The 16,139-nt window shown below is 44.9% G+C and overlaps 2 long non-coding RNA genes and 1 pseudogene across 4 annotated transcripts in view; all 3 read right to left on the bottom strand.

Annotated features, from left to right (window-relative positions):
* The window catches only part of LOC144382376 (uncharacterized), a 126,742-nt gene that overhangs the window by 78,717 nt on the left and 31,886 nt on the right, over positions 1–16,139 (bottom strand). The gene's annotated exons all lie outside the window — the stretch shown is intronic.
* The window catches only part of LOC118555800 (uncharacterized), a 105,230-nt gene that overhangs the window by 78,353 nt on the left and 10,738 nt on the right, over positions 1–16,139 (bottom strand). The gene's annotated exons all lie outside the window — the stretch shown is intronic.
* LOC118555798 (cationic amino acid transporter 3 pseudogene) lies at positions 3,915–5,750 on the bottom strand (annotated as a pseudogene).

Below are 16,139 nucleotides of genomic sequence, written 5' to 3'. Positions count from 1 at the left end.
TTCCCTATCCAGTTCCTAATTCTTCCTATTTCAGTCCATTTTTCTCCCCATATGGAGTGTAAACTCTCTCTCTCCAAAGAATCTTAGATGCTCTCACAAGGTTTTTGCACCAGTCTCTCAAAACAGCATCTAAAGGAGCTGGAAAGTATTCAGGTAATCCTGTCTCTAGCAGGCTCCCCTGGAGTCACCTGCTCCCTATTACAAATATGAGAAATTCCGCAAATAATAAAGTAGCTTCCTATCCCTCCCTCCCAGGGCAGGCCCCATACATAAATATAATAGAAAAACACTGGCCCTTCTATGCCACAGCAAAGAACTCTGCTTCAAGAAAGATGCCTGTTGTGCCCACGCTGGAGCCAGTCTAGACTTAGGGATTCCGTGGAGTCAGGTAGAATGGGTTGGGCCTTCTATCAATTTTGCTACTTCCTGCCCCTCCCCCAAATCCCATGGGAATAGATGGAGAGGTACCAGAGGAGGTCGGTTCAGGCATTCTCCTGCCCCAGGGCTGTATTTTCCCTGCTGCTCTTTGAATGAACAACACTGTTCTTACTGCTGGGTCTAGAGGAAGGAGAGAAGGACCTCCCCCTTGCCCTGAGCAAGATTCCACTGTGATGGAACAGACAGGATAGGATAGTCACCAGAACTCAGGCATAGCCAAACAAAGGCAAAATTAGAAGTGCCTGGGTACAGTTCTAGATGCTGGGTACAGATCTTGATACAGTTCTAGATATAGTTCTAGATGGACAGAAATGCTGTTTGTCAATGAGATTTTCCTAGAAGATAGTTTGAAAGGAGTAGCACAGTACTAGCCTGAAAGGAAGGAGAATTTTTGGTACAAAAGACATGTGTAAGGCTCAATTCAATTTAACATGAACTTATTAAAAGCTCATTTTGTGCCTGGTCCCCAGCTGGATGCTCTGGGGAAGTGAACAAGATACACTCCTTACCTATGATCTACAATCTAGGGAACAAAATAAATAAACTGTAGCATTTTATTTTTTTATTTCAGCTTTAGTCAGAAAGTATAACTGACATATAAAATTATAAGATATTTAAAGTGTACGTTGTGGTGATTTGATATATACATACACTGTGAAATAATTCACTATGATTTCCCCACTGTGAAAGGATTAACAATGGTATTTTAATCTGAATATTTCATTAAATGAAGGTAAGTGTTAAAAGGGCACCTTTGTTTCCCTCCCTTCATCTTTACATGTCGAAGGGCTTCAGCTGGAACTTTGGTTTTCAAAGTGTGGTCCCCGGACCAGCAGCCTTAGCATCACCTGGGAACTTGTTAGAAGTTCCTGGGCCCCACCCAGACCAACTGAATTCCAAATGCTGGAGTGGGGACCAGCAAGCTGTTTTCACAAGCCCTCCAGGTGAGGTGACACCACCTGAAGTTTGAGCACCACTGAGGAGAGTACTATTCCTGGCTTCTCTCCACCCCACCCCACCCCCACTGTGACTTGGATTAGTGAGTTGAAGAGACAGCACTGAGCATGCCCAGCTCAGCCTCTTCCAGTTCTTTGCTGGTTTCCTTTTTTTATCCAGAACCAACCTGCCCACAGGACACATGCATTCAACCTGCTCATACATGAGAAAATCTAATAAAAGCAGGCTCTTTCCTGTGGTAAGAGGCAGGGGCTGCTCAGCACTACTTGTGATGAGGAATAAGTCTTTCTAATTTAGTGACGTGGTATTCCCAAGTCAATTAGGCTGCAGCTCTAAAGCGGACGGTTTAACCATCCGTCTGTATGTCTTGATTATCAATTGGTTCCAAACATAGGAGGGGGGAAATGCGATGTTATTTATTGTACCTCTACAGCCCCAACAATGGGTTATAGTGAAAAGTGGGCAGGATGCAGGTTCAAATTTCGTGCAGTAGAGAGACCTAGTTGGGAGAATAACAGGACAAAAAACCAGAGGAAATTCTTAAATTTTTTAACTAAACGGAACTTGAGAAATGATCAGTCCTGACCTCTCACATTACAGATAAATAAGCAGAGCGACTTGCTCAAGGTCACATTGCTAGTTAGTGGTGGAAACAAGACTAAAACCCAGGACACCTGGCTCTCAGCTGTGCACTTTCTGAGCAGGTGGACCAAAGCAGACAATAGTAGAGAAACTTTAAAGTCCAGGAATACAGATATCACCAAGTAGAAGAACCAACCCCAGGGATTTTCAGCATGGGTGGTGGGTTCAAAGCCAAAGTGCTTTGTGCTCAGAGGGAAGCTTCTGGCTCCAATCCACCTGTGCATGTCCTGTTGCCCCTCATACAGCCAAGCCTCAGTGGGCTCTGAACACTGCTTCGTTCTCCTGTCCTGTTCCTAGTGTCATTCTCTCCGCTAACAATCTCTCCCTGCCGCCCACTTGTGGCAAAACCCTATCTGTCCTTGAAGAGAGCCAACTCAAATGTCTTCCTCTACAAAGTCTTCTCTGATTTCACCACTCAACCCTCACCACTGTGCCAGCCACAAATGATCATCCTCCACTCTGAATTTCCAATACGCTTTATTTGTATATTTCTTATGACAACACTTTCTGCTTTGTGTGGCAGCGAGGCTTTACCCACTGTAGTGGGATATAAGCTCCTAGGGGTGCCTGACTGGCTCAGTTGGTAGAGCATGTGACTTTTCATCTTGTGAGTTCGAGCCCCACGTTGGGTGTAAGGATTACTTAAAATCTTTAAAAAAAAAACAAACAGAATATAAGCTCCTTAAATAAATAAATAAATAAAAACAAAATATAAGTTCCTAAAGGGCAGGGACCATATTTCAGCTATTTTTTTTTTTTTGGTCTGTTTCTAGTTTATTTTTTTAGTGAAGTATAATTAACATACAGTGTTATCATATTTGTTTCAGGTGTACAATATAATGATTCAACAATTCTATACATTTCTCAGTGCTCATCAAGATAAGTGCACTCTTAATTCCCTTTATCTATTTCACCCTTCCTCCCACCGACCTCACCTTTGGTAACCACCAGTTTGTTCCTTGTATTTAAGAGTCTAGGGCATTTTTTTGTTTGTTTGTCTCTTTTTTTGGTTTATTCATTTGTTCTACTTCTTAAATTCCACATATGAGTAGAAATCATATGGTATTTGCCTTTCTCTGACTGACTTACATCACTTAGCATTATATCCTCTAAGTCCATCCATGTTGTTACAAGTGGCAAGATTTCAAAAGCTTTTGCATGGCAAAGGAAACCATCAACAGAACAAAAAGGCAACCTACTGAATGGGAGAATGATATATCCAAAAAGGGGTTAATATCCAAAATACATAAAGAATTTACACAACTCAACACCAAAAACAAACAATTCAATTTAAAAATGGGCAGAGGACCTGAAAAGACATTTTTCCAAAGAAGACATACAGATGGCAAACAGACACATGAAAAGATGTTTCAGCATCGTTCATCATCAGGGAAATGCAATTTAAGACTACAGTGAGCTATTGCTTTACACCTGTCAGAATGGTTAAAATTAAAAAGACAAGAAATAACAAGTATTGGTGAGGCTGAGGAGAAAAAGGAACCATCATGCAATGTTGGTGGTTGGTGCAGTCACTATGGAGCCAGTCTGGAGGTTCCTCAACAAATTAAAAATAGAATTACCATATGATCCAGTAATTCCACTATTGGGTATTTACCCGAAGAAAACAAAAACACTCTTTCTAGTTCCATTTAATAATAATTTTTAAAGCCAGTAAGCAGACACAATTGAAAAGTAGACAAGTTTAAAAAAAAAAAAAGATAAGAAAGAGCAAAAACACATCCTTCACTCCACAATAAACACAGAGCTCTATTAGTGTTTCCCTACCAACACTCCATGGGAGGCCTAGCTTTCTGTGTGCTCAAGAGTACTCTCCACCATAGTCCAGGGAGACCAGACAGCATTTAGGTGTGATGATGTCAAATCAAACATGAACTGGCACTACTCAGTTCAACGTCCTCAGTTTGAGCCCTGACTAAAGTGGGTTTAATCCTCCACGCATGCTGGATCCCATAGCCAAAGTAGATAGCCAACCCAATCAGCATCCAGACACCAAATCGGGCCCGGGTACCAGCTGCCATCTGCATCATAAGGTAAACATTCACAAAGATGCTCAGGAGTGGGAGGAGAGGCAGAGCAGGGACCTTAAAGTAAAGGGGAGTGGAGCTCTGTGGCTTTCTACAGATGACCCCAGTGATCCCAGTGACGAGCACCAAGAGCAGCACAACCACTGTAACCAACACCGGGTCTCCAGAGAGCAGCAGACCTGGCCACTGAGCCAGCACCAGGCAGAGGAGAGTCAGCAGCAGAGCAAGCAGGGAGGCGCAAACAGAGACATCCCGGCCAGAGAGTGCAGTGGGGGTGGGGCTGCCTGGACAAAAGAGTCCCCACAGGGTCAGCTTCTCCACCACAGGTCCACTCTCCTGGTGCGCCCCTGTTGCACTGTCTTCATCCTTCATTTCAGGCTGATACCTGACGATGAGAACACAAATAGCCACCAGGGAGTAAGTAAGCAGGGTCCCAATCGACATGAGGTCCACAAGATCAGTGAGTCCAAAGAGGAATGTCACGAAAGCTGCAATAATGCCCGAGGCCACAGTGGCCACGATGGGGATGCCTGTTCTGGTGTACGTCCTGGCAAGGACACTGAACAGGAGGTCATCTGCCATCACATAGATCATCCCACGAATGAGGAACATAGAGTCCAAGATGCCGGTAGAAAGAGCACAGAGGGCTCCAATAGCCACAACATAGCGGGCAGGGGCCCAGCCAATATGGAGAAATGCCTCAGCCAAGGGGCTCCCAGGCTGAAGCTGGTAGTAAGGCACCATGAGCGTAAGTGCCGCGGAGACACCAAAGTACACCAAAAAGCAGATGAGCACTGAAATCACAATGCCCATGGGGACGGAACACTTTAGATTCTGGGCTTCTTCAGCAGCGACCATAATGCTGTCAAAACTAGTAAATGCATAGAAACAGGTAGCTGTTCCACGGAGAATTCCCTTGAAGCCAAAAGGCACAAATCCTCCAGAGCTCAGAGGGCCCAAGCTAGAAGTGTCATTGAGTCTAAACATGGTCATCATGTAGTCCTCTTCTGTGAGCTTCCAGTTGTGCAGCTTCCCCTTAGTGAAGCCAGAGATGATGACAAAACCAAGAACCAAAAGGTTCACCACTGTGAACACCGTAGTAAGTGGGACAAACTCACTGGCCCTCAGAGCCAGCAATCCAGTGAGCAACACCACCAGGCCCACAGCAAAGAAGTCTGGATATTCTGTAAGGACATAGGGAACATAGAGTGAGATGTTCTCATGCAAGGTCCGAGAGATCTGGTTCCCAATCAGGTTGTCAAAAGCTAAGCTCCAGGCTCGGGCCATACTGGCCGTACCAGTAACATAGGAGAGGATGAGGTTCCAGCCAGTGATGAAAGCCCAGAGTTCACCTACAGTGACACAGTTGTAGAGATACGCAGAAGCAGACTGGGGGACCCGGGCACTAAACTCTGCATAGCATAGAGCAGCCAACACAGAAGACAGGGCGGCTACCAAAAAGCAGATCACAATGGACGGTCCTGCTTTATCACTGGCCACCTCGCCAGCCAGGACATACACACCTGCACCCACTGTGATGCCCACACCCAGGACCACTATATCCAGAGTGCTCAGGCTTCCATCAGAGGAAATCTTAGCCACGTATTGCTCCAGTGTATGGCTACGTACTAACTTTTTACCAAATCTGCAAAGTGCCTGGCACAGCATTCTAGCTGGAATCGAAGAGGATTCTAGGATTAGAGCGCTGTGGCAAGCCCAGGGAGCACAAGAGTCTCCGACTGGGTTCAGTGAGGCTGAGTTAAGCCAAGTTGGGTTGGGTCTGCCGAGTTTGGATGCTCAGGCTTCAGAGCTGCTGCTTCGCTTTTCGTCTTATGTGTGCTCTCCCTCCATGATGCCTAAGATACAGTAAACAATAAATATTTACTGAACCCATATTCAACCAACCAACCAAAGCTCAGGAGTCATATGTCACCTGTTGCAGCCCAAATATCACAGAAACGGACACCAAAGGACATTACAGAAAAAATCAGCTCTGCTTTCCCCCCAGAAAAAGTGCCAAATACCTCCCAACATTCTGCTTTTTTACGCACCACATGACATAATCCCATTTGGGTTCGTCTAACTCATGTAGCTTCATGTACTAATTAAGCTGTAAGACACAACAGGGCATGAATTTATTGTGCAATAATTCACACGCGGGATGTTTGCGCAGTGCTTGGGCGTGAGTTATGACACATTAATTCACGGCCTAGAGGGCCTCGTTGCAATTACAGACCCATTTTTAAAATATCATCTGAGTTTAAAATACAAATATTGGTCCCCCAATCTTAAAACCCTTAGCCCTCAAATCAGCTAGCCAAGGTCAGATGGCACCTTGGCCCCCTTCCTCCTCGTTCTGCATCATCCATTTAGCTGTACTGATGGCCAAGGAAGTATAGTCCAACCCTTCGCCTTACCCACCTAGCCCCACAGGGGCGCTGTGAGAAGACAAGAAGAGGGAGAAAGGGGCAAGGCCTTCATAACTAACTACCTGCCATAATGGGAGGAACAGGCTGTTGGGTAAGGAAGCACGGGAGAAATGGATGCAGCGGCCAACCCAGGGTCCATGACTAAGAAGGGAGAAGAGCCAGAAAGGCCATTTCATGAATTCTGACATTCAATAAACTTCACCCAAAGCAACCAGGCAAAATTCACTACAATTTTTATGTCCACAGTTATGAGAGTGTGATGGGTAGGGTGAAAAGAAATAAGTCACCCAGCTCAGTCGCTCACAACCAAAACAATTCCTTCTGTCTCCTCCCTCTCTGGGTTCCGGGAGAAAAGGTGAGCTCACTTCTGCAGACGACTCTCCTCGCTGGCCACACCATGCTCTATAAACACCCTGCACCATCTGTGATGTCAGCCGCCAGCCACCTGGAGAATCTGCCCTGCTCTGTGAGCTTGTATTAAAACACTCACTTATAACTCCCTATTAATTTTTCACGAGGAGTTATTTTTAACTCGCTCAAACCATTGTCTGAATATGCCAAATATATTTTCTTAATGAACGAACCCGGCGTGTGGTTCCTCCTTCCCCTACTCCCCTGCTGCTATTCAAATGGTCCTCTCCTCATGGGGAGCAAGGCTTTGGATGAGCAATTCACAGCAATGCCCCGGAAATGAGTAGTGGAGAACAGAGAGAACAAAGTCATGCAACCCCCACTCTCCTCCCTACTCGGGCTTTGGTTTTGAGAGAATTTTAGGAAATCTTGTCATGGGTTTTTAAAGACAGAAAAATCAAGTCAAAATTGAAAAGTCTTCTCTACAGATTATCAAAAGGAACCCTTGGGTTATTGGGTCAGACCTTCCATCTACAAATCCATCAAGACTCCTTATTTGCTACCCATCAGTTCCAGTGTTCTGATTTACTAACGAGCACACGAGATAGATAAGGAGGGTCCATTCTTAATTCATGGAACCTTTCTACACTATAAATGTGACTGAAGTGTCCCCCACTCATTCCAGGCTTCAAACCCGTCAGTGGTTCCCCACTGCCCTTCCTTTATAATGCTTCCTTCCTTCATAATCTTACCTGTACTTATTCCTCTAGCCTCATCCCCTACCCAGTTCCTGCTCCAGCTACAAGATTCTACACTCACTCTGTTTCCTTGCCTCTAATGCCCTCTCGGCCCCCTTCGCTTAGCTAAGCCCTCCTTATCTTTTAATTCCCGGCTCAGAAATTGCCTCCCCAGGAAGGCCCCCCTTATCCTTATGCTGCCCTTCCTATGTGCTCTCATAGCAGCTGGGCTTCCCACATGTGCCATTGATCCTAATGGATCAAAATTCCAGGGGCTCCTGGGTGGCTCAGTTGGTTAAGTGTCCGACTCCTGATTTCGGCTCAGCCTTGATCTCATCGGGGATCTGCTTGAGATTCTCTCCCTTTCCCTCTCCCCCTCCCCCTGCTTGCTCTCTCTCTCTCTCTCAAATAAATAAATAAAATCTTAAAAAAAAATTCCAATTCAGCTGCCTGTCTCCTCCTCCTGAGAGTTAGGTGCTCAATAAATATTCGTTGAACAAATGTACAAACTGAGAAGAATAACCTGAAATAATCCAGAATTCCTATCTACTTGACTTTGAGATACATACCTTGTAACCAAGCAACCTTTATAAACCTGACTCAGGTAAATATATAAATGGTATTACCTTCCTTGTAGAAGGCAATCAAAATGAAAAGTGTGGAGGGAAAACCAACTGTGATAAAACCTTGACCGCAGATCATTCGTGGAAGGTATAAGCCACACACAGGTGATAAAGAATTGTTGGCCTTTGAGGACACTTGTTTTAAAAATATCGGGCTGCCTTGGGTTATAGGCAACCAACCACCCACACCCAGTTAGAGAATCCCTACTTTTTCGAAGGCATCATGTCCAGAACCTATAATCTAGGCAGGATGCCCTAAGGCAGAGGCACTCACCTCAGGGGACAGAAGGAGGCCTAATGAAGACACCTGGGGAACATTTTCAAACTTTAGATCCCCTCCCTCTGAAGATTCCTGTCCACCTAGCCCCTCACTTCCCATGACTGCTGTAAGCCACCCCTACTGACAAGAAATTGTCCTATATTCAAAGGGAAGAGTTCTAAAAGCTTCCTTCATGGGAAGGCAGCCCAGTTTAGTAGGAGTAAAGGCTGTGTAGACAGACTTCAGGTTCAAATCATAACTCAACCTCTGGACAAATTAGTTCCCCTCTTGGTGCTTTAGTTTGCACAAATGGGAGTAAAAGTAAATACCTCATGGGGTTGTTGAGAGAAGTAAGTGAAATGATGCTTGGGAAGTACTCAGCTCAGTACCTAGCAAACCATATGCACGTAATATGACTACCTAATATTTAATGTTAACATCTGATCCAAAGTCCCCAAACTTTGAAAAGCAATTAATCTTTATAAATGTCCAGCCTCAAAATCATGCACTAAAATTCAAACCTGTTAGCTAGCCCTCATGAGAAAATGAAAACTGTTTTATTCCATATAATGTGCCTTGAAATTCTAAGGACTCTAATTAGACAACCTCATACATGCTGGTGCTAAACACTCTGGGGTGCTAGACTGACAGTGTTAGACCAAACATTGAAAAATGCAAGGCTTGGGGTGCTGTCTGGCTCAGTGCGTAGAGCCTCCAACTCTTGATCTGGGAGTTGTGAGTTCAAGCCCCACTTTGGGCAGGGAGCCTACTTAAAAAAAAAAAAAAATAGAGGTCAAAGAAGAAAAGAAAATTACAAGGCTCAAATACAATAATTATAATACTATCTTTGTCTACAGATGCTTCATCTTATTTCTAAAAGAGGCAGTGCTGGGTACAAAGTGGTAAGAGCAAAGAACATTATGTCAAAAATTTCGGATTTGAGCCCTGGCTCTTTCACTTAACTATATAAACTCAGGTAATTTGCTCAATCTGTCTAAAACTCAGTTTCCTTGTCCTTAAGGAACCTTACTTTACTTCCCTTACTGGATCGATAAGAGAATTCAATGAGAAGACACAAACCATCACATGCTGCTGGTGGGAGTGCCACTGATGCCACCATCCTGAAGCACAGTCTCAGTGGAAGTAAGAACACACACACCCTCCCACCCCACAATCCCTCTCCTAGGTACCTACCCCAAGGAAACTCTCCTGAGTCCATAAGGAGACCCATATGAGCACGTTCATCACAAGACTGTTTGTGGTCGCAAGAGGTTAGAAGCCATGCCAGCATTCTGTTACTAGATGAATTTATAAGTAAAATGTGCTATATGCGCACGATGAAGTAACTCACAGCAGTCAGAAATAATAAAGTAGATTTACAGATAGCAACATGGGTAGATCTCAGAAACAATGTTACGTAGGAAAAGCAAAAGCAGGGTGAGGGGTATGGCACAATGCCATTTATACACAAAATGCTGTATGTTTGTCAAGGATACACATATATCTGCTAAAAATGTCATGTCATTCCTCTGCTTAAAGCCTTCCGCTGGTGTCTCTTTTTTAGTCAGAGTAGAAGCCAAAGTCTGCATTTACAATGGCCTACAAAGTCCTACAGTATTTGCACTGACCAAGCTACATCTCAGCCTTCTGTTTCTCCCTCTTCCCATTCATTTTTCTCTAGCCACTGGCCTCCTAACATACCAGGCAAGATCCTACCTGAGGGCCTTTGTCCTTGCCATCCCCTATAAATGGACCACTTCCACCCCAGATAGCCACGTGGTGGCTCCGTTAACTGCATTTACAAACAGCACCTTTGTAGTGAGCCTTCCTTAATCACCCCATATAAAACTGCAGTCTGCTCCTGATCACCCACAACAGACCTTAATCCCCTGCTCTGCTTTTTTTTTTCCATAGCAGCTATCACTATTTAAGGTACTGTCTGTTTTACTTATTTATTTTTCATGATTTGTCTCACTCCAACAGAATGGAAGCTCCACGAAAGCAGAACTTTATTATTTTGCTCCTGGTTGCATTCCCCATCGCTACAACTGCGCCTGACACAGTCGGCATTGTGTACTGGTTGAATGGATGAGTGTATCTAAATACACATATAGGGGCGCCTGGGTGGCACAGTCAGTTAAGCGTCTGACTCTTGGTTTCGGCTCAGGTCAGGATCTCGGGGTTCTGGGATCGAGCCCCGCATCAGGCTCTACACCTAGCGCAGAGTCTGCTTGAGACTCTCTCTCCTTCTCCGTCTGCCCTTCCACCCTGCGCGCGCGCTCGCTCTCTCTTTCTCTCTAAAATAAATAAAATATTTTTAAAAATAAAAATAAATAAATACACCTATAAAGCATGGATTGGAGGAGCGTTTGTTAAATACACTAAAGCAAGTGCCTCCCGTGAGGAGGGGAAATGAGAATAAAGATAAAGATGAAAGGAAAAAAGAAAATGCATTGAAAAGGGACCTGACAGGGGCGCCTGGGTGGCTCAGTCGGTTAAGCGTCTGCCTTCGGCTCAGGTCATGATCCCAGGGTCCTGGAATCGAGCCCCGCATCGGGCTCCCTGCTCAGCGGGAAGCCTGCTTCTCCCTCTCCCACTCCCCCTGCTTGTGTTCTCTCTCTTGCTGTCTCTCTCTGTCAAATAAGTAAATAAAATCTTAAAAAAAAGAAAAGGGACCTGACAGGAAGCGATGGTGCAAACACCCCACGACTGAGGGAGGGGACTGACCCCACTCCGAGCACTGCAGGTTCAACACAGGAATTACAGGAGATAATGTTGTGAAAGAATCTGCTACAGAGCCTGATAAACGGCAGACACTCAATAGATTTAAACTGAAGGGGATCCAGAATCCTACAATCATCAGGATGTGGAATATACAAAGAAGAAATACCTGCTAGAAAGAGGGTGGAGAACAAGGGAACATGGGGCCCCCCTCCTACTAGTTCCTTCTGAACCCATGTCCCTTTTCCCAACTCCTCTTTCTCCTTCAGCCCCTTCAACTGTCTCTGGAGGCTCCTGTGGTTGGCACTAAGGATGCTTCCACCACAGTTCTCTCTCTGGGGAACCGTCCTCAGCCACCCACCTCGCAACAAAGAGTACAACAGTGGTTCTTCACGTTTGTTGAATCACAGACTCCTCTGAGGTTGCTCACCTCAAAAAAAAAAAAAAAAATGCCATACACTCTTCCCAAGTTCATCCATGGACCCTGAGCAAGAATCTCAGAGGAGGACCAACTGAATGGCAGGGTCACAGATGCTTTTGATAATTTGTTTCCCTCAAATCTGTTACGCAGGGTGGTCCTTGGGCTCTTCCCACTTTTACTGAAGATGAGTGAAAACGGGCCTACAGAAAAAGTGGGAAGATATCAGAGAAGCAACCCAAAGAACAAAACACATGGGAATTAAATAATCATATTTTATGACTCCAACAGAAGCAGGCAGAACAAACAAATGAACAACCAAACTTATAGAGGAAAAAGCAAACCCATGATTAGGAATCCTGAGAAAGTCTACCTGCAATCCAGCTTATAACCATACAGAGAAACATCACCCTCAAACGCCATGTTCAGAAATGCCCTTTTTCCGTGCAATAATCTGCAATTATTCCAATGGCTTATATCAGTTCAGACACTCTGACCGAGCTGTCAGAGCCCCATCCTAATTCTCCCCCTTCCCTCGGGCCCATCACCTCCTTCCTAACTCAGCTCCTCGCATCCTGACTTACCCTTCCTGGGATGAGCCTTTGGCCTGAGTAAATTCCCTGCCCTGCCAGGGATGCCCTCCTCACTTGCTTTCTGTCCAGTCTTGACCCTCTAGCTCTTCTCAACCCTATTCTATAGTTTTGCCCCCACATCTAGGAAGCTTTTCCTAAGCCATCCTGACTGATCCCCCATCTCCAACCTTCCTCCCCCTCCCCGCCCATCCTGGTGCTCAGCTGAAACTAATTTTCCCTTTCTGTCTGATGGTGTCCTGGGTGTGTCACTTACATTCCTTTACAGTCTAAAAGCTTCCAGAGGGCAGGGTCAGGATCCATATACCTCCTCCTTCTGAATTCCACACTCCCACCCCCAACCTTCACTCCCCAGGACAAGGATCTGCTCATAATTGTACGAAGCAACCAAGAGGGGCATTTAGGACAGAGGATATGAATATATAGATGCATTGATTGACTCCTATATCTTGAGATTCCTAGAAGTAGGAATTTTTTTAATTTTTTCATTTTTTTGAAAGAGAGAAAGGGCCAAAGAGAGGTGGAAACAGGAGACTGGAACATGCACAATCATCTATTTCAAGAGCATTTCCTGAGGACATTTCCTAATGAGGGCCCTGGGCCTGTGAATCTCAGTTTAATTAGGAAACAGTCTCTCCCAAAGGAGGTGCTTGGCGCAGGGGAGGTACTTAAAGAAGCGCAGAGAGAGGCCAGGGAACATGAAGCCAGCTTGTATGAATTCCATAATGCCCCCAGCTCCCCCCCGCTTCCCTCCCTCCTCCTCCCTGTGTTTCTCTCAGTCTCTGAGCTCATTCCAAACTCCAAAACAAAAGTTCCATCCCAAGTCGCCAAGAAGAACTCCTGTCAAATCCAACAATCCACCCACTAAATTGCAGGCTGTCTTGCTTTCCCAGCCAGCCCCACCCACTCTCCTCCATCCTAGAGGTCACTGTGTTCACTCCTCTGTCTCTGAGAAGGGTACTGCCCTCACTCTGGACCTCTCCTTTTCACAACATTTTTCTAAGGCAGTACGGTTCCATTGGTTCCCGTGGTTGGGTGTTAACCCTCCTGCCAGTCAGGAAGTTGGCCTTGTGGCTCCTCTTGAATGGCTTCAAAGATAGTTTGGATACCAGTTGCTTTGCTAGAAGTTTGGTAAAGACTTGAGAGGAAGGCTAATGAGGCTATTCAATAATTATTTTCAGGTGGTCAAAGTTTCAGAGATGGGGACTTTTTTTTTTTAAGATTTTATTTATTTATTTAATTGACAGAGAGAGGGAACACAAGTAGGGGGAGTGGGAGAGGGAGAAGCAGGCTTCCCACCAAGCAGGGAGCCTGATGCGGGGCTTGATCCCAAGACCCTGGGATCATGACCTGAGCCAAAAGCAGTCGCTTAGCCAACTGAGCCACCCAGGCACCCCGAGACGTGGACTTTAAATGCAACATCTCCAGAGATTATATCAATCTCTTTCTATCCAAGCACAGCTCCTTCCCTGATCCCAAATTATATATATTCTCTCATCCACCTTAAAATTTCCAGAGAATGAAAACTCCAGAGCCAATCAAACCAGTGGCTCCCAAACAAGCAAGTATGAAGTTTTCTGGATAGCTGAGCTTTCCAAGAGTTTCCAAAGTCCTCATTCAAGCAGCCCCGCAACTCTGGAAGGGGGCAGTCAGGAAAACAAGAGTAGAGGCTTTGAGTTCAGGCCAAGAGCTTGAAATAATAGCAAGTGTGATGTACGTAGTACACCCATACTTCCAAAGTGGGAATAGTTCAGAATACAGGCAAAAAATTAAACAGAGCAAAAGCCACCATGAACTCTGGGGCCAAGTCTCATACCCAAGGGTAGGAGGAATTTGTTAACAAAGCCAAAGGAAAAATGGAGTCTTCCCATTTTCTCTTTCTCTTTGTGCCTTGTCTAGAAATGTGTGTGTGTGTGTGTGTGTGTGTCTAATCGTGGTCATTCATTTATTCATTCAACAAATATACTGGTTCCCAATTATTCAGCACTGCTATAAGGCAAAGAAAAATACAAAAATCCCTCCACTCAAGTTGCTTACATTCCTGCAGGAGGAAGCAGACCGTAAACAAGTAATAAGAATATAGATTGTGTTGGATTTGTGATCAGTGCTACAGAGAAAGGTAAAGCAAGAGGGGCGCCTGGGTGGCTCAGTCGTTAAGCAACTGCCTTCGGCTCAGGTCATGATCCCAGGGTCCTGGGATTGAGCCCCACATCGGGCTCCCTGCTCTGCAGGAAGCCTGCTTCTCCCTCTCCCACTCCCCCTGCTCGTGTTCCCTCTCTCGCTGTGTCTCTCTCTGTCAAATAAATAAATAAAATCTTTAAAAAATAAAAAGAAAAATAATAAAAAGAAAAGTAGAGCAAGAAAAGGCTAGGATGTGCTCATGGTGGGTGTTGTGATTTTAAGATGGGTGGTCCAAAACAGCCTCACATGCACATTGTTGTACAACCGTCACCAGCATCCAGCTCTGGAACTTACTCATCTTCCTCAACTGAAACTCTGTACCCATTAAACCATAACTCCCCATTTTTCCCCTCCCCGCAACCCCTGGCAACCACCATCCGACTTTCTGTCTTTATGAATTTAACTACTCTAGGTACCTCACGTAAGTGGAATCATACAATATTGTCCTTTTGTGCCAGCTTCTTTCACTTAGCATGATGTCTTCAAGGTTCATCCATGTTGTAGCATGTATCAGAATGTCCTTCCTTTTTAAGGCAGAATAATATTCCATTGTATGTATATACCACATCTTGTTTATCCTTTCATCCACTGATGGGCACGCGGGTTGTGTGGGTTATGAATATGGGCGTACAAATATCTTTTTGAGTCCCTGCTTTCAATTCTGGGGGATATATACCCAGAAGTGTGATTCTTGAATCACATGATAATCATATATTTAATTTTTTGAGAAATCACCGTGCTGTTTTCCACAACGGCTGCACCATTTTACACTCCCACCAGCAATGCACAAGTGTCCCGATTTCTCAGCATCCTCACTAACACTTATTACCTTCTGTTTCTTTGATAGCAGCCAACCCAATGGGTGTGAAGTGGCACTTGGCTATTTTTGAGGCATAACAAGGAGGCCTGTGGGGCCAGGACAGAGTGAGTGAGTGGGAAGCAGTAGGGGATGAGGTCAGAGAGAAAGGAGGAAGCCAGATCCTTCACGTAGGGTCTGAGAATCACTATGAGGACTTCGGCTTTTACTCTGGGTGTGATGGAAACCCTAGAAAAAGTGATAGTTTCCTATGTTGGCTACTGATTTTCATGTTCTTTGGACTAAGCATTGGGTTCTCAAACTAAGGAAAGGCCTCCTCCAGAGTTTGAAAACAAAACATGGAGACAAGTTTTGCAGAGACCTCAATAGATGTCTGGTGCTTCTGACAACACAGGAAGGCTAAACAAGCTGCGTTCTTGTATCTGCCTCCCTCTCTAGATGGCAAAGAAGAGATGCCATACAGCCTCTCATGGGAGAATAATATGATGGATTGCTTTCACTGAAACTGTTCACATTATGGATTATCTCTAGGCAAGATTCGATCACTTAAAAATCAAACAAGTCATTTTAGTATCATTCACTATTTTAGGTTATTCCCATCATTACTGTAGAAAAGCTGGCATGGAGATAAGGGGTGCTTTTTCTGGAACCTGGTGAAATACGTGTCTGCATACACAGGGGTAGGTAGACTCTCAGAAAGGGGACAGGAACCATGTGAATCAGGCACTTGCAATCCTTGCAGAATTAAATAGATGAATCCAGTCCCAAGCCCCAGATGCCTCAGGAAGGACTGTCAGAAATGTCTGAGATGATCAGAGCTGGAGAGAGAAAGGGCCCCAAAGGGAAGCCTGAAAACACATTTCTGAGAGGCAAAGAGTACCTCTCATAACCTCACTTCCCCCGGGCGACAGGGATGAAAGCTTCTACATCA

Source organism: Halichoerus grypus, chromosome 6 (assembly GCF_964656455.1).
Source record: "Halichoerus grypus chromosome 6, mHalGry1.hap1.1, whole genome shotgun sequence".
Classification (NCBI taxonomy): Eukaryota; Metazoa; Chordata; class Mammalia; order Carnivora; family Phocidae; genus Halichoerus; species Halichoerus grypus.
The sequence above is the reverse complement of the archived record's forward strand: the minus strand, read 5'-3'. Positions and strand labels throughout refer to the sequence as shown.